This window comes from Oncorhynchus gorbuscha, linkage group LG07 (genome assembly GCF_021184085.1).
Source record: "Oncorhynchus gorbuscha isolate QuinsamMale2020 ecotype Even-year linkage group LG07, OgorEven_v1.0, whole genome shotgun sequence".
In the NCBI taxonomy this organism is placed as follows: domain Eukaryota; kingdom Metazoa; phylum Chordata; class Actinopteri; order Salmoniformes; family Salmonidae; genus Oncorhynchus; species Oncorhynchus gorbuscha.
Window position 1 is genome coordinate 28,763,581 of NC_060179.1, and position 13,692 is coordinate 28,777,272.

General features: G+C 45.7%; 1 protein-coding gene across 3 annotated transcripts in view; it reads right to left on the reverse strand.

The window, feature by feature from the left end:
• The window catches only part of LOC124039742 (transcriptional activator GLI3-like), a 146,384-nt gene that overhangs the window by 84,578 nt on the left and 48,114 nt on the right, over positions 1-13,692 (reverse strand). The gene's annotated exons all lie outside the window — the stretch shown is intronic.

Here is a 13,692-nt window from a genome sequence, read left to right on the forward strand (position 1 = left end):
TCTTCATGTAACACTAACTCCTACACACTTGAATAGTGTCCAAGAAATGATGAATGTTGAGCTTCATTGTAAATAAATGGAGATTATTCCTATCATCTGTACCTGAGTATGATTATGATCAATTATTACATTTTAACATGCTTAGGTTCATGTTTTTATGATCTTTAGTTTTACACTGGCTCATCAAAGGTTTTACACTGGCTCATCTAAAGTTTTACACTGTCTCATTGAATGTTTTATACTGGCTCATTGAAAGTTTTACACTGGCTCATCGAATGTTTTACACTGGCTCATCTAAAGTTTTACACTGGCTCATCTAAAGTTTTACACTGGCTCATTGAATGTTTTACACTGGCTCATCGAAAGTGTTACACTGGCTCATCGAAAGTTTTACACTGGCTCATCGAAAGTTTTACACTGGCTCATCTAAAGTTTTACACTGGCTCATCTAATGTTTTACACTGGCTCATCTAAAGTTTTACACTGGCTCATCTAAAGTTTTACACTGGCTCATCTAATGTTTTACACTGGCTCATCTAAAGTTTTACACTGGCTCATCTAAAGTTTTACACTGGCTCATCTAATGTTTTACACTGGCTCATCTAATGTTTTACACTGGCTCATCTAAAGTTTTACACTTGTTCATCTAAAGTTTTACACTTGTTCATCTAAAGTTTTACACTGGTTCATCTAAAGTTTTACACTGGCTCATCTAAAGTTTTACACTGGCTCATTGAATGTTTTATACTGGCTCATTGAAAGTTTTACACTGGCTCATCTAAAGTTTTACATTGGCTCATCTAATGTTTTACACTGGCTCATCGAAAGTTTTACACTTGTTCATCTAAAGTTTTACACTGGCTCATCTAAAGTTTTACACTGGCTCATCTAATGTTTTACACTGGCTCATCGAAAGTTTTACACTTGTTCATCTAAAGTTTTACACTGGCTCATCTAAAGTTTTACACTGGCTCATCTAAAGTTTTACACTGGCTCATCTAAAGTTTTACACTGGTTCATCTAAAGTTTTACACTGGCTCATCTAAGGTTTTACACTGGCTCATCTAAAGTTTTACACTGGCTCATCTAAAGTTTTACACTGGTTCATCTAAAGTTTTACACTGGCTCATCTAAAGTTTTACACTGGCTCATCTAAAGTTTTACACTGGCTCATCTAAAGTTTTACACTGGCTCATCTAAAGTTTTACACTGGTTCATCTAAAGTTTTACACTGGCTCATCTAAAGTTTTACACTGGCTCATCTAAAGTTTTACACTGGCTCATCTAATGTTTTACACTGGTTCATCTAAAGTTTTACACTGGTTCATCTAAAGTTTTACACTGGCTCATCTAAAGTTTTACACTGGTTCATCTAAAGTTTTACACTGGCTCATCTAAAGTCTTACACTGGCTCATCTAAAGTTTTACACTGGCTCATCTAAAGTTTTACACTGGCTCATCTAAAGTTTTACACTGGCTCATCTAAAGTTTTACACTGGTTCATCTAAAGTTTTACACTGGCTCATCTAATGTTTTACACTGGTTCATCTAAAGTTTTACACTGGTTCATCTAAAGTTTTACACTGGCTCATCTAAAGTTTTACACTGGTTCATCTAAAGTTTTACACTGGCTCATCTAAAGTCTTACACTGGCTCATCTAAAGTTTTACACTGGCTCATCTAAAGTTTTACACTGGCTCTAGCCGAATGCGCTACAGAACTATCGCAAAACCTGTTTGATTCAGTCACGTACAATTCTGTCTTCCTAAATGCCTCAAATCCACCCTATTCCTCCATCCTTATCCAGAGAGTCCATTGAGTTTGGCCTTATCTGGACTGAGCAACAGATCCACTTCATTGGAGGCTGCTGGGAAATCTCCAGCCCTGGTTCCTGGTTGATTCGTTGCCCCCTGTTGCTCTCTCTTTTTTAACGTCTCACTGAGGGCCCTGACAGAGTGCAGCGGTGCCAACGCCAAAGGTTCTGTAGCATTTACCAGCCTAGCGCTGTAAGGCCCCCCTATGAACTGGAGGCGATGGAGAACTGCAGCCCTCCAAAAGCCAATTGAGTGCAGAGGAGAGGGCTAGATTAAAGAGCGCTACCCCGAGTCGGAGAGAGAGATGGGTCGAGAGGAGAGTGAAGGAGAGAGAGAACGAGAGACCCCCTCTCACTCTCCCACGTCCATTACCTGTGTAAGGGCCCAGCCATGCAGCCCGACTGGTGCCTCAGCGCTCGGGAGTCGCAAATTTCACGAGACTTAACACAGAACTGACAAACCAGCAAGAGAGCAGAGGCTCATGCTCTCCTCCGCAGGAAATTATAGTGTCAGTTATGATATAAGTATTTAATCCTATACTGCACAGCCCCTGATCTTATTAAGGGAATAATGGCACTTATGCTGTTAAAGCTGGATTAATAGGGTCTGCTCTTGCAAAGCGCAATATTAACATAAAGGGATTTCAGACTCGGGGTTCATCTTCTCGCATGGATTGGATTTGAGGAAGAAAGTGGGGACTGTAAACTGTGCTGGGAGCAACTAGAGCAAAGGACAGGGTTATGCTGCTGAGAGGAGTGTGGGCCTGTATGTACTGAATACTGATCCAGTGAACACAGAGTTGAGGCCCGGGAATAATATCTTATGGTAGACCAGGAGAAGTTTCTAATTCTTGGTCTAGTTTATTTATGTATTTGCTCCATAGACTTGACATACACAATGTGCTTGTAGCAATAACGTTTGAACATTTGGAAGTGAAGTCAAACTCCCACAAGCCCATGCAGCTAACACCGTCTATGAACTCTTTCTGGAGACAAAATATTTTGGTAATTATTCCCAAAGATATTATTACACTACGTTCCTGTGTCTCTCTTTGGCTTCTTCCCCTTTCCACCATTTGGGTGGGTGGGTGTCTTTCTTTCTCCCTCCCTCCCTCCCTCCCTCCCTCCCTCCCTCCCTCCCTCCCTCCCTCCCTCCCTCCCTCCCTCCCTCCCTCTCAGTGAACTCCAGCCCTACTCACTTATGTCTCGGAGAGGTCAAGCAGCTAATATTTAAATCAAACTATTGTCACTCCAACATTCCTCTCCCCTCCACGTCACCATGGTGAACTGTCATTCTGCCATATACCACCTTAAATGGGTTCATTATTTCAGTGTATACCACATTAAATTGGTTCATTATTTCAGTGTATACCACCTTAAATGGGTTCATTATTTCAGTGTATACCACCTTAAATGGGTTCATTATTTCAGTGTATACCACCTTAAATGGGTTCATTATTTCAGTGTATACCACCTTAAATGGTTTCATTATTTCAGTGTATACCACCTTAAATGGGTTCATTATTTCAGTGTATACCACCTTAAATGGGTTCATTATTTCAGTGTATACCACCTTAAATGGGTTCGCTATTTCAGTGTATACCACCTTAAATGGTTTCATTATTTCAGTGTATACCACCTTAAATGGGTTCATTATTGCAGTGTATACCACCTTAAATGGGTTAATTATTTCAGTGTATACCACCTTAAATGGGTTCATTATTTCAGTGTATACTATCTTAAATGGGTTCATTATTGCAGTGTATACCACCTTAAATTGCTTCATTATTTCAGTGTATACCACCTGAAATGGGTTCATTATTTCAGTGTATACTACCTAAAATGGGTTAATTATTTCAGTGTATAGCACTTTAAAAGGTTAAACAAATACTGGGCAGAAGAAGGTCAAGAACTAAAACTTGAATGGTGAAATTGAAATAGGAGGGATCCCCCAAGGCCCAGTCCTATCCCCATTTCTATTTTTTATCCCGGTCACATGTCATCCAACCTAAACGGCTGGAAAACGTGGTTATATTTTACTTGACTATACTTGAACCCTCTTGAGCTTCATAGGCACAGTTTACTGATAATGATTATAATATGTATTTTTTGGTCTAATGTACGTCCAATGGTGTTTCACAGTGTATTGCGTTGGATAGCTGGAGGCTTTATAGTCAGTGTTCTCTTCCATTGTGGCTGTGCAGCGTACTCTGCCTCTGATGTGGAGGACTCAGGTGTCTGCAAACACTTTGAAAAGCCTGAACTTCAGGAGCACCTCTCCAACCCTGAACACCATCAGCCTCAAACAGACCCTCTTGGCTTTTTCTCTTTCTTCCCTCCCTCATTTTTCATTCCTCGTTTATTCCCTCCCTTTTTCCCATGGTTGCCCCCATCCCGTCCTCCTCTCCTCCACCGGTTCACAAGTCCATTCACCCGCAACACAAAGCAGGAGGCCGGTCCTCGGTGGACCAAGGGGAAGCATGCCTCACACACAAAAAAAGGAAAAAAAGACCTATCCAGGACTCTCTATGGTGATTGAATTTCTTAACATCTTTTCAAAAACTGCTTAAATGCCTGCAGGCGAGAGGAAGAAACAAGCTAATGGTGGATGGGGAGCACTGAACAAATTTCAGAGCCCTTTCCTGCTCGCGTTTGAGGTTGAAAGCGAGCTCCTGCCTTTCAAGTTTCAAAGTCCTCCTTCCTCCCGCAGTGTCACTGAAGGATTTGAAAAGAAGGTAATTGTGCTCACTGCAGTCCTGATCAGAGTGCACGCCCGGCTCTAGTATTTCAGGAGTTCTCTGCCACTATAATGGAGCCTATGCTCTCTCCATTCTCCCTCCCTGGCATTCTCTCTCCTTTCCTCCTCTCTTCTCTCCTATCCATCACTCTCTAGTGACTCTCTCTCTCTCTCTCTCTCTCTCTATCCCACCGTATCTTTTCCCCCCTCTCTCTCATTCTTTCTTTTTCTATCTCACTTTCTCTCAGTGTCTCTTTCTTTCTCACTTTCTCTCTCTCTCACTCTCTATCTCTCTTTCTCGCCCAGCCAGCCGCTCATTAAGTCCTAATGCCCAGGTTTTTTCCCCTTTTTATGTCGGGGCCTTCCATTGTAAAAGGATTCTCTGGATACCTTCAGAGGAAGCCCTCATGCCTGAGCAGGGGAGGAGAGGGCCTTTAATGGAAGGGGGGTAAAGGAGGAGGGAACGAATACAACAAATGACAAAATGAAAATATAAAAGAGATAATGAGGAATGGAGTGGTGCCAATTCCTTAGAGGTGGGGGAAAGAGAACGAGAGAGAGATAGAGATAGATAGAGAGAGTTGGGCCCTGGGACAAGGGAGCTGAAGTTAAGGGTGCCTGGCTGATTCAAAGTAATGAGAGGGAGCGAAGACAAAAAGCCTCTGCTTCGGTGGGAGTTGGTGTTTCTCAAAGGCAGCCGTTGTGTAGAACAAGGGTCGGAGTGCCAATCTGCTCCTGCCTCTCAGACATTTGATTTGGTACTCTACCGCCAAGCACCATGTAGGAGTCTCCGCTGCCTTAAGCTACTACATGTGTTTCAGTCAGAGGAACACAAAGGGGTGCATTTTCATCAGTCTTGCACATTCTACCCCCCGAACTGGCTTTGTTGTTGCGAACCTTTACCATCGAGGAGGTGTCGTTTGCCTCTGAACAAGCGCCAGCGACACAACAACCATTCTCCTCCACCTGCGAACATTTGCAAGCCGTGTTGTCTGTGGCATGGTGATGGGGGTTTGGCTGAGGAACCCGACAAAAGGGGGGGGGGGGGGGGGGGGGGGGGGGGGGGTGAGAAGAGGAGTGGAGGAAAACACAAAACACTTCTTCAAAGCTCCTCTCCTCCTGTGCGATAATCTCTCTTTCCGTCTTCCTTCTTTCTCTTGCAAATCAACTCCCGCGAAAAAGACTGAAGACTGCCCAATTAACAATGAGGGAGGCAAACATTTCAGCGGCTGGCTAGAGTTTAATAAGAGCGTAGCAGCTACCTCTCCAAGCGGCTTAGGAAGAGCTCGCTGTACATGGCACCTGTGCTATAGAGAGAGGGAATCACTCACGATTAGCAGCGCAGGCTGAAAGAAGAGACAGAGAGAGAACCTTCAAACTCCACCAAGAGGAGGAATCGCAAACACAACAAGAGAAGAGAACGGGGAAGATTAGTGCAATTGTGTGGGGTATTTTTCCGATCGACTTTTTGGCTGCCGGTCCCATAGGATGCAGGTTTTGCCAGAATGTTTTCTTTTAACCCCCCCCTGCTGAGGGAGCTTCAGTGGTATCTCCCACAACAGAGTTCAGTTGTGTATTGTGTTGAAGGTGACTGAGTCTTAATGGAGCTTCTCCCAACGTCTGTTTACAGTGACATGGGAGACGTGTCAAGCAACTCTTCGTAGAACGTCACGACACGGGCACAACATCTCAGGGGATCCTGCGTGCTTAACCTCACACGTCATGACCTGTAGCATCTTGGGCAATCAACTATTGGCCATCTTCCCATGTATCACCAACGCAATAGCTGTGGAATTACATGATTTGGATCATGTTGATTTTCAGGATAACAAGCGAGAAAAGGAGACCGTCACCAATCTATAAAATGTAAATAAAAAGCACTAAAAAGTTAGCTGTGGCGCAACACGGCAGAATTCACTGTCAGTAACTTTCCGCCCTTGTCTTATTTCCCCTCTGCAGAGTGGTCCCATAGTGGCGCATTATGTAAATACAGCTGCTGTGAGTGATGCTTAGAGTAATTGCAGTGAGAAGCGGTGGGCAGGTCGGGAAGATTCCTGATTTCCCCCCACAGCTCGACTACTGCTCTCCTCGATAATCATCTAGGCTAATTTCGACGGCTCCCACGTCTCAATTTGGCTCGGCGGCACACCGCCCCCTCCCCTCGGCATCCCCAGACCCCATCTCCCCGGCCCGGAGTCCCACACCCCTCACCTCACTCCGCCGCTGGGGCTCTGCTGGGACCCTACCGCCGCTGGGCCCCTGGCTCTCAGTCCCAGCCCATAGCCTAGAGGGGAGAGGAATCAAAAGAAATCTAGGCTTCTTCGCCCCTTCCCGTGTCTCTCTGCTCTCCCTGCTCACCTCAAATCAGCCTCACAGCAGGGCCGTGCCTCACCCCCACTCCAATCCCTACTGACTACCTTTCATACATCAGGGGCCGAATGCAAGCCATCCGTAGGGCCAGAACCACTCTCTACAACCCCCCCCCCCCCCCCCCCCAGGCTATTTCATCAGGAGCACATTGTGAAGGAGCAGAACTACACTGGCCAAAAAGAACAGTGATGAGTTGGGGCCATGCCTTTTTGAATTTTTAAGAATTTCACTCAAAGGGCACCCTGACTCATATACTCTTTTAAGAATCAAACCGAAGAGATGCATTTGCTCAGTGCTCGAAACCACAAACGCAATAACGAAGTCTGACCAGCATTGACATGGCTTCATATTCAACTAACAAGGTCGCCAGCATCCGACAACCTTGTCTGTTATCGTTATTGACCTCCAGTCTTCCACCACAATATAATATGACTGTGATACCGTACAGCTATGACAGAAGTGTGACTGAACTGGACGCGCTGGACGGGCTGCTAACTGGGTCTGTTAGGGTAGAGGGTGGATTCAGGCATGGCTCCCAGCCCACCAGGCCGGACTAGGCCAGCTTTCCACTGGGCCGGAGCATTGGAATCCCACTTCTGACGCCACTGTGATCCGGACGGGGCCTGTGGCACTCAGATTAGGAGGCGCTCGCCAAGAGAACATGGACACCCAGCCAAAGCAAAGAGGTGGGGAAGTGCCAACCAACAGTTAGAGCGAAATAAAAAATAGTTATAGTGAATTAGGTCCAACTGTCACTGTGGTGAATTCTCACCTAACAATACAGAATTATTAAAATACATGATACATTTATCTCACAATAGTTTCTACAAACTTTATGAAGAGTTTTTTTCATGGCTGCCTCTCAGAGCTGCTTTTCTAACACATTGCGATGGATGGTGTGTGTGTGTGTGTGTGTGTGTGTGTGTGTGTGTGTGTGTGTGTGTGTGTGTGTGTGTGTGTGTGTGTGTGTGTGTGTGTGTGTGTGTGTGTGTGTGTGTGTGTGTGTGTGTGTGTGTGTGTGTGTGTGTGTGTGTGTGTGTGTGTGTGTGTGTGTGTGAATACATGCGAGGAGATCAGACAGAGCAGGCTCCATTAAGACAGTTAGCCAGTGCTTACTAGTCAGAGGGATAATTAGACACTTCAAAGGCACCTGCCCGCTGCCGTCCCAGAGGGGGATAGAATCGCCCGCATCCTCCCTCCCCCTCCACCCCCTGCCCCATTTAAAAGCATGTTAACTCCTATCTGAGGCTAGCAGGCTAATTTAACTTTTGACATTTGATATCTGAGGAATGAGAGGGATCAGCCGTTTAGCTGGAACCGGATTACCTCCCTCATCCCCCCTCCCCTTCGGTCCTCTGCTGCCCTCCTCCTCTACATCCAACCCCCCCACACACACACACACACACACACCCTCTCCCTCTCTGTGTCAGGCCGAGTGGATGGTGGATTCATTAATTTGCCCGCTGCTAAGCAGTTTATCAATGACTGGTAAATGTCTCAGGCTCTGAGTGGAACATCCATCGCTTGGTTCTTCTCCCTGTCCCTCTCTCCCTCTCCCCAGCTCAGTGGCCATGGTGATTAGGGTTCTTCTCCCTGTCCCTCTCTCCCTCTCCCCAGCTCAGTGGCCATGGTGATTAGGGTTCTTCTGATGTTAAATCCAATGTATGGATCAGTCCACTGCCCTGGCCGGTACTCACTTAGTTAGCTGTTGATCTATTCTGGCTGTAACTACCTGCTTAACAGCTCAACCAACAGTGTAGAGGTCGAATCAAGGAAGTGTTCGAGGAAGTGTTTGAAGTAGATTCAGCAATTTCCACAGAGACATGGCGGTTTTGTAATAGTTTCCAGTAGCCATTTTTTTGCGCTTTCAGGCATAATTTTGCGAAATGAAAATAAATTCTACACACAAGTGACCTCTCACCCCCCTTAACCATTCCAGGGAACCAATCAGGTGCGAGCTTCGCTGACCTCTGACCTGCCATGTGGAGGAGAGGTGTTAAGAGTTCATTCGAGGCTGTAACCTCTCATTGGTTGTGGTCTTGACGCTCTCTGTTCAATGTCTACATTACAGGTTGAATCAGGGGCTTTGTGCGAGTGTGACGGATTTGGGTTAAACGCACAACATGCCCGAGCGCCTTTGATGCGGCAGCTGTTAACGCTTACACCATTTCTCGCCTGCCGCATTCAGACATACGGGCTCTTTTTACAGGCAGAGCATGAGAATCCGAATTCCAAACTACATGCCAAACGTCATAAAAATAACACGACCAAACAGATTTCTGTACCGCTTGCCCAAAGCCATAAAAACAACCCAACCCGGCAATCAGGGGCTCTGAACACTCTGAACACTCTGAACACTCTGAACACTCTGAACACTCTGAACACTCTGAACACATCCAGTCACCTGATGTCAGAAAGGGAGAGAGAAAAAAAAACGGAAGAAAGAAAACCCGCTTCAAGGTAAATCGACATTCTCTACCTTGACACGATAATCATTTGAAAGTCATCAGTTGATTTACCAGGCCATTTTTCCTCACTTTTCCTGACAGCTCAAGACTTGGCTTCTTTCAGTCAAAGTCTCTGCGTCGACAAATCACAGGCAACAATGAATCCTTTTACAAAGGTATCAGTCTTCATTTGACTCCACACAGCCCTCATTATAGAGCAGATTTGGATAACTTCTACCACCAACTCCAGGTCATTTTCCCCTCCTGTGATCTAGGGGTCATTCCATGTCATTTCAGCAAGTCATGACACCCACCACCTCAGATGGTTCTGAACTTGTTTCTGTCGATGGAAACGGAGAAATTAAGCTAATTGATTGCACCTGAATTGACCATTTTAATTTATAGGATACTGGAGTAGCTAACATCCGATTTGGAGCAAACCTTTTTGTAACAGTGTGTAAGACATCCAAATAAATGGTTTTCGCACTTCATATGGATTTTGGATGCAATCAATTAGCTTAAACTCAAATTATATTTCAACAAAATAATGTTGCAGGAATGCCATTCTTATCTGTTTCAAACAACAGAAACTATTTCAGAATAATCTGAAGTGGTGGGTGTCAAGTTCCTCTTTCTTTCTTCAGCCTTTTGAGGTGGAACAACCCCTAGGAGGGAGTGACCACTCCGTAAACAGCACGTAATTCAGCCCCCCAAAACACCTAGGTGAAGCGCGGACCCCATCATTACACTGTCGCAGGCAGCCATAGAAGCCTTAGAGATTAAAGGATCAGACTCAACCAAAGTCTGGAGCTGAGGAGAGGTGGGAGGCGGAGAAGGTGGCTAGAGGAAAAAAAGCACAATCTTTCTCCCTATGATTAGATAGCTAACTTAGTCAAAGCCAGGCCACCATGCTAGAGACGGAGAATGAGAGAGATGTTTCTTTGTAAAGCTTCGACAATTACTAAATGCTGCAAGGTTTGTCTTGGAAGCTCGCTCCCGCAAATATCCAAAACTGATGGAGTCACACATTAGTAGGTAAACAAGACTATTCTAATCAGAGAGAGAGAGAGAGAGAGAGAGAGAGAGAGAGAGAGAGAGAGAGAGAGAGAGAGAGAGAGAGAGAGAGAGAGAGAGATGAGAGTTAGAGTGCTGAGAGGAGAAGGGAGAGGTTAAGGTCCGTCAACCTCAATGACTATCCCTCTTTTCTCAGATGTGTCTTCTACTTCTCTGTCACTTTCTCATCACCACTTTGTTCTATCACTCTCTCCCCGTTCTCCCGAAAACGTTCCTCTCTCCATGTCACACTCATTCTCAATGTCCCACTGCCCTTTCTCTCCCTCCCTCCCACTCTTTCTGGGAGTATTGCCTCCTGTTGCTGTCCCTTCTCAGTAATGAGGTTTACTCCTCTGTGACCTATCCTGTCACTCCGGCCTGTGGAATCCTCCTCCTCCTTGCCATCGCCCCAGAGATGTTTCTGCCATCAAACCCCCCTCATCTTTAATCAACCTATTAAATTCCCATTAATCCCAACATTCCACACACACACAGCTGGGATGACCGACCGAGACATTGCACTTCTCAATTTTTTCCCCCTAAGGAAAACAGCTTTGTCTTTAAGCTCTGTTATGGTTTACATGATCATGACTTGAACACAGAGAGGGAATAATCGGTGTAACATGGTGGAAAAGGACTGTTGGGGTGTTTGGACGTACATGTGCTTTACATAATGGACCAACACTGTAAGGATAGGAGCTCCTCATTCGGCTAGATGGTTTTGAAACTTTTGCAAACTGTACATACTGTCCTATACGTATTGTATTGTACACCCCTAGATATTTTCTCCCCCATCCCATCTCCTTCCTCTCTTCCGACCCTCCTTCTCTCCATCCCCTCTTCCCTCTCCACCTCCTTTCTCCCCCCTCTCCCTCCCTTCCTCACTCCTCCCTCCCCCTCTCCTCCGTCTTTCTCTCTCTGGGGCTGTAGGGTTGAGGCAGCCCTATGCCGTAGCCCCATACTGAGCTGGTCTAGAGCCAGACCAGAACAAAGAACCCATTGAGCCAGCGTTGCTGCCAGGGCTGGGAAAACGTGGTCCATCTCTCTTCGCTTCCTCTACTCCGGTCTGACAGCACCACAGATGAAGTCATGAGGTCGCCAAACAGTTAATAAGCAGAGGAGGCCCATCCTCCTTCAGCTGCCCCCGGAGTGTGTGTGTGTGTGTGTGTGTGTGTGTGTGTGTGTGTGTGTGTGTGTGTGTGTGTGTGTGTGTGTGTGTGTGTGTGTGTGTGTGTGTGTGTGTGTGTGTGTGTGTGTGTGTGTGTGTGTGTGTGTGTGCGCCCTTATGGAAAAACCACATGTATTTCACGTGATCACATGATGTCATGTGATCACATGTGATCTTATTTGAAGTTGATGTGATAACATGTGAAAACATGATCTGATGTGAAATAAATGTGACAACATGGGTATGCAAACAATTCAACATGTGACACCATGAAACTACACGTGACAATAATTTAAATGTTTTTCAGGTGAAAGTGCAAAATTGATTTACAAATATTTGCAATACAAATTCCACATGTGAATCTGCAATTCATATGTGAGGTGAAAACATGTTGTTCTCCGAACATGTAAAAAGGTGGGGTTAACATGTGAACTCTACCGTATATGGAATAGTGTGAACATATGGCCTCACGTGTCTCTTTTGTTTTCAAATGTGAACATTTCAGCTCAACATCTGCAAATAGTTATGTGATCACACGTGGAAATCCACATGTGAAATATCATCACATGTGAAGTGTCGCCCCAAAAAAATGTGATTTTTTTTTTCACACGTGAAATCATGTGGTTTTTCCATAAGGATGTGTGTATCTGCCAGTGTAACTACTTGCATGTGCGTGCGTAATTACGCATGCATGTGTGAATTAATGACTGTGTGCTCTACTGTACACACCATGGTACTGTACTGTAGATAATATTAAATCATCTATTAACTTCCGACACCTAATAATATTTCATTCCAGATTGTGTTCAATTACTCTGTAAAGGTCATTGTTAAAATGTAATGCCATCGAGTGACAGTTGCTCCAGTAGTTTCCTGCTTGACTCCAGTGATGTCCCCCTTTCTCTCTGTCTGACATGAGACACTTCTCCCCTGGACTGGAGCTGTCGCTGCGAGGCCCAAACTCTCAACATCATTAGGCTCACAGCTTCAGGTGAGACACAGAGAGAGCGAGAGAGAGCGAGAGAGAGCGAGAGCGAGAGAGAGTGAGAGCGAGAGAGGGAGAGAGAGAGAGAGAGAGAGAGAGAGAGAGAGAGAGAGAGAGAGAGAGAGAGAGAGAGAGAGAGAGAGAGAGAGAGAGAGAGAGAGAGAGAGAGAGAGAGAGAGAGAGAGAGAGAGAGAGAGAGAGAGAGAGAGAGAGAGAGAGAGAGAGAGAGAGAGAGAGAGAGAGAGAGGACAGAAAAGTAGCCCTCAGATACAATCTGTCTGTGTGTGTGCGTGCGTGCTTGTGTGCGTGTGTGTGTGCCTGTGTGCCTGTGTGCTCACTTGCTTGCTTGCTCCCATTACAGCATATTTATCTCAATAACATTGAATAGGCACGGCCCTTTAACATGCCTTTAGAGGGTCGTTCAGTTGTCAGTGGCCCGGGGCATTGGATTGGCTTGTGTTAGGACCGAGGGGGAGGAGATGGTAAGAGACAGCTATGGCATTGATTAACATGAGAAGGGCCTTGCTCAAGTTCAAACTGCCCGCCCCTCTGCTGTAAGCAACAGCCGTGACTTCAGTCCTCCCAGACAGTCAGACGTTTCTTCTTCTCTTTTCCAACCCCCCTGTCTTCGCTACACATCTGAGTCCAATTCTCCGCGTGACCTCCTTTTTTAAAAATCACTCCCTCACCTCTTCTCTCCATTCCTCTCCTTCCTGGGTTCCACCGCCTTCCAACAGGCACATCCAAAACTTGAAACAACCTGAGAGTGGAGCTCGTTCCAACATGGATGTCGTTACTTGGTATTTCTTGGAACTGGCTGCCAATCGCGGCAGTTGTCTTCACATTTGAAAACCTGAGCTATTTACGAGGGCCCTGGGAGGGTGCGCACACAGCCGGCGAGAGAGTGGGAAGAAAAGACGCTTCTCAACCTCCTCTGCTTCTAATCAATCACCAGAAATCACTGCCATGGTTTTACTTTCTTTGATCCCGGCTCCTTTTTCGCACTGCGAGGGGAGAGAGTGGGGGCGGAGAGGGGGAGGGAGAGGAGGAGAGGGGGAGACGGGGGAGGCAGAGGGTCGGGGAGGTCAGAGGGGAGAGATTACAGGGTTTAGGGTGCAA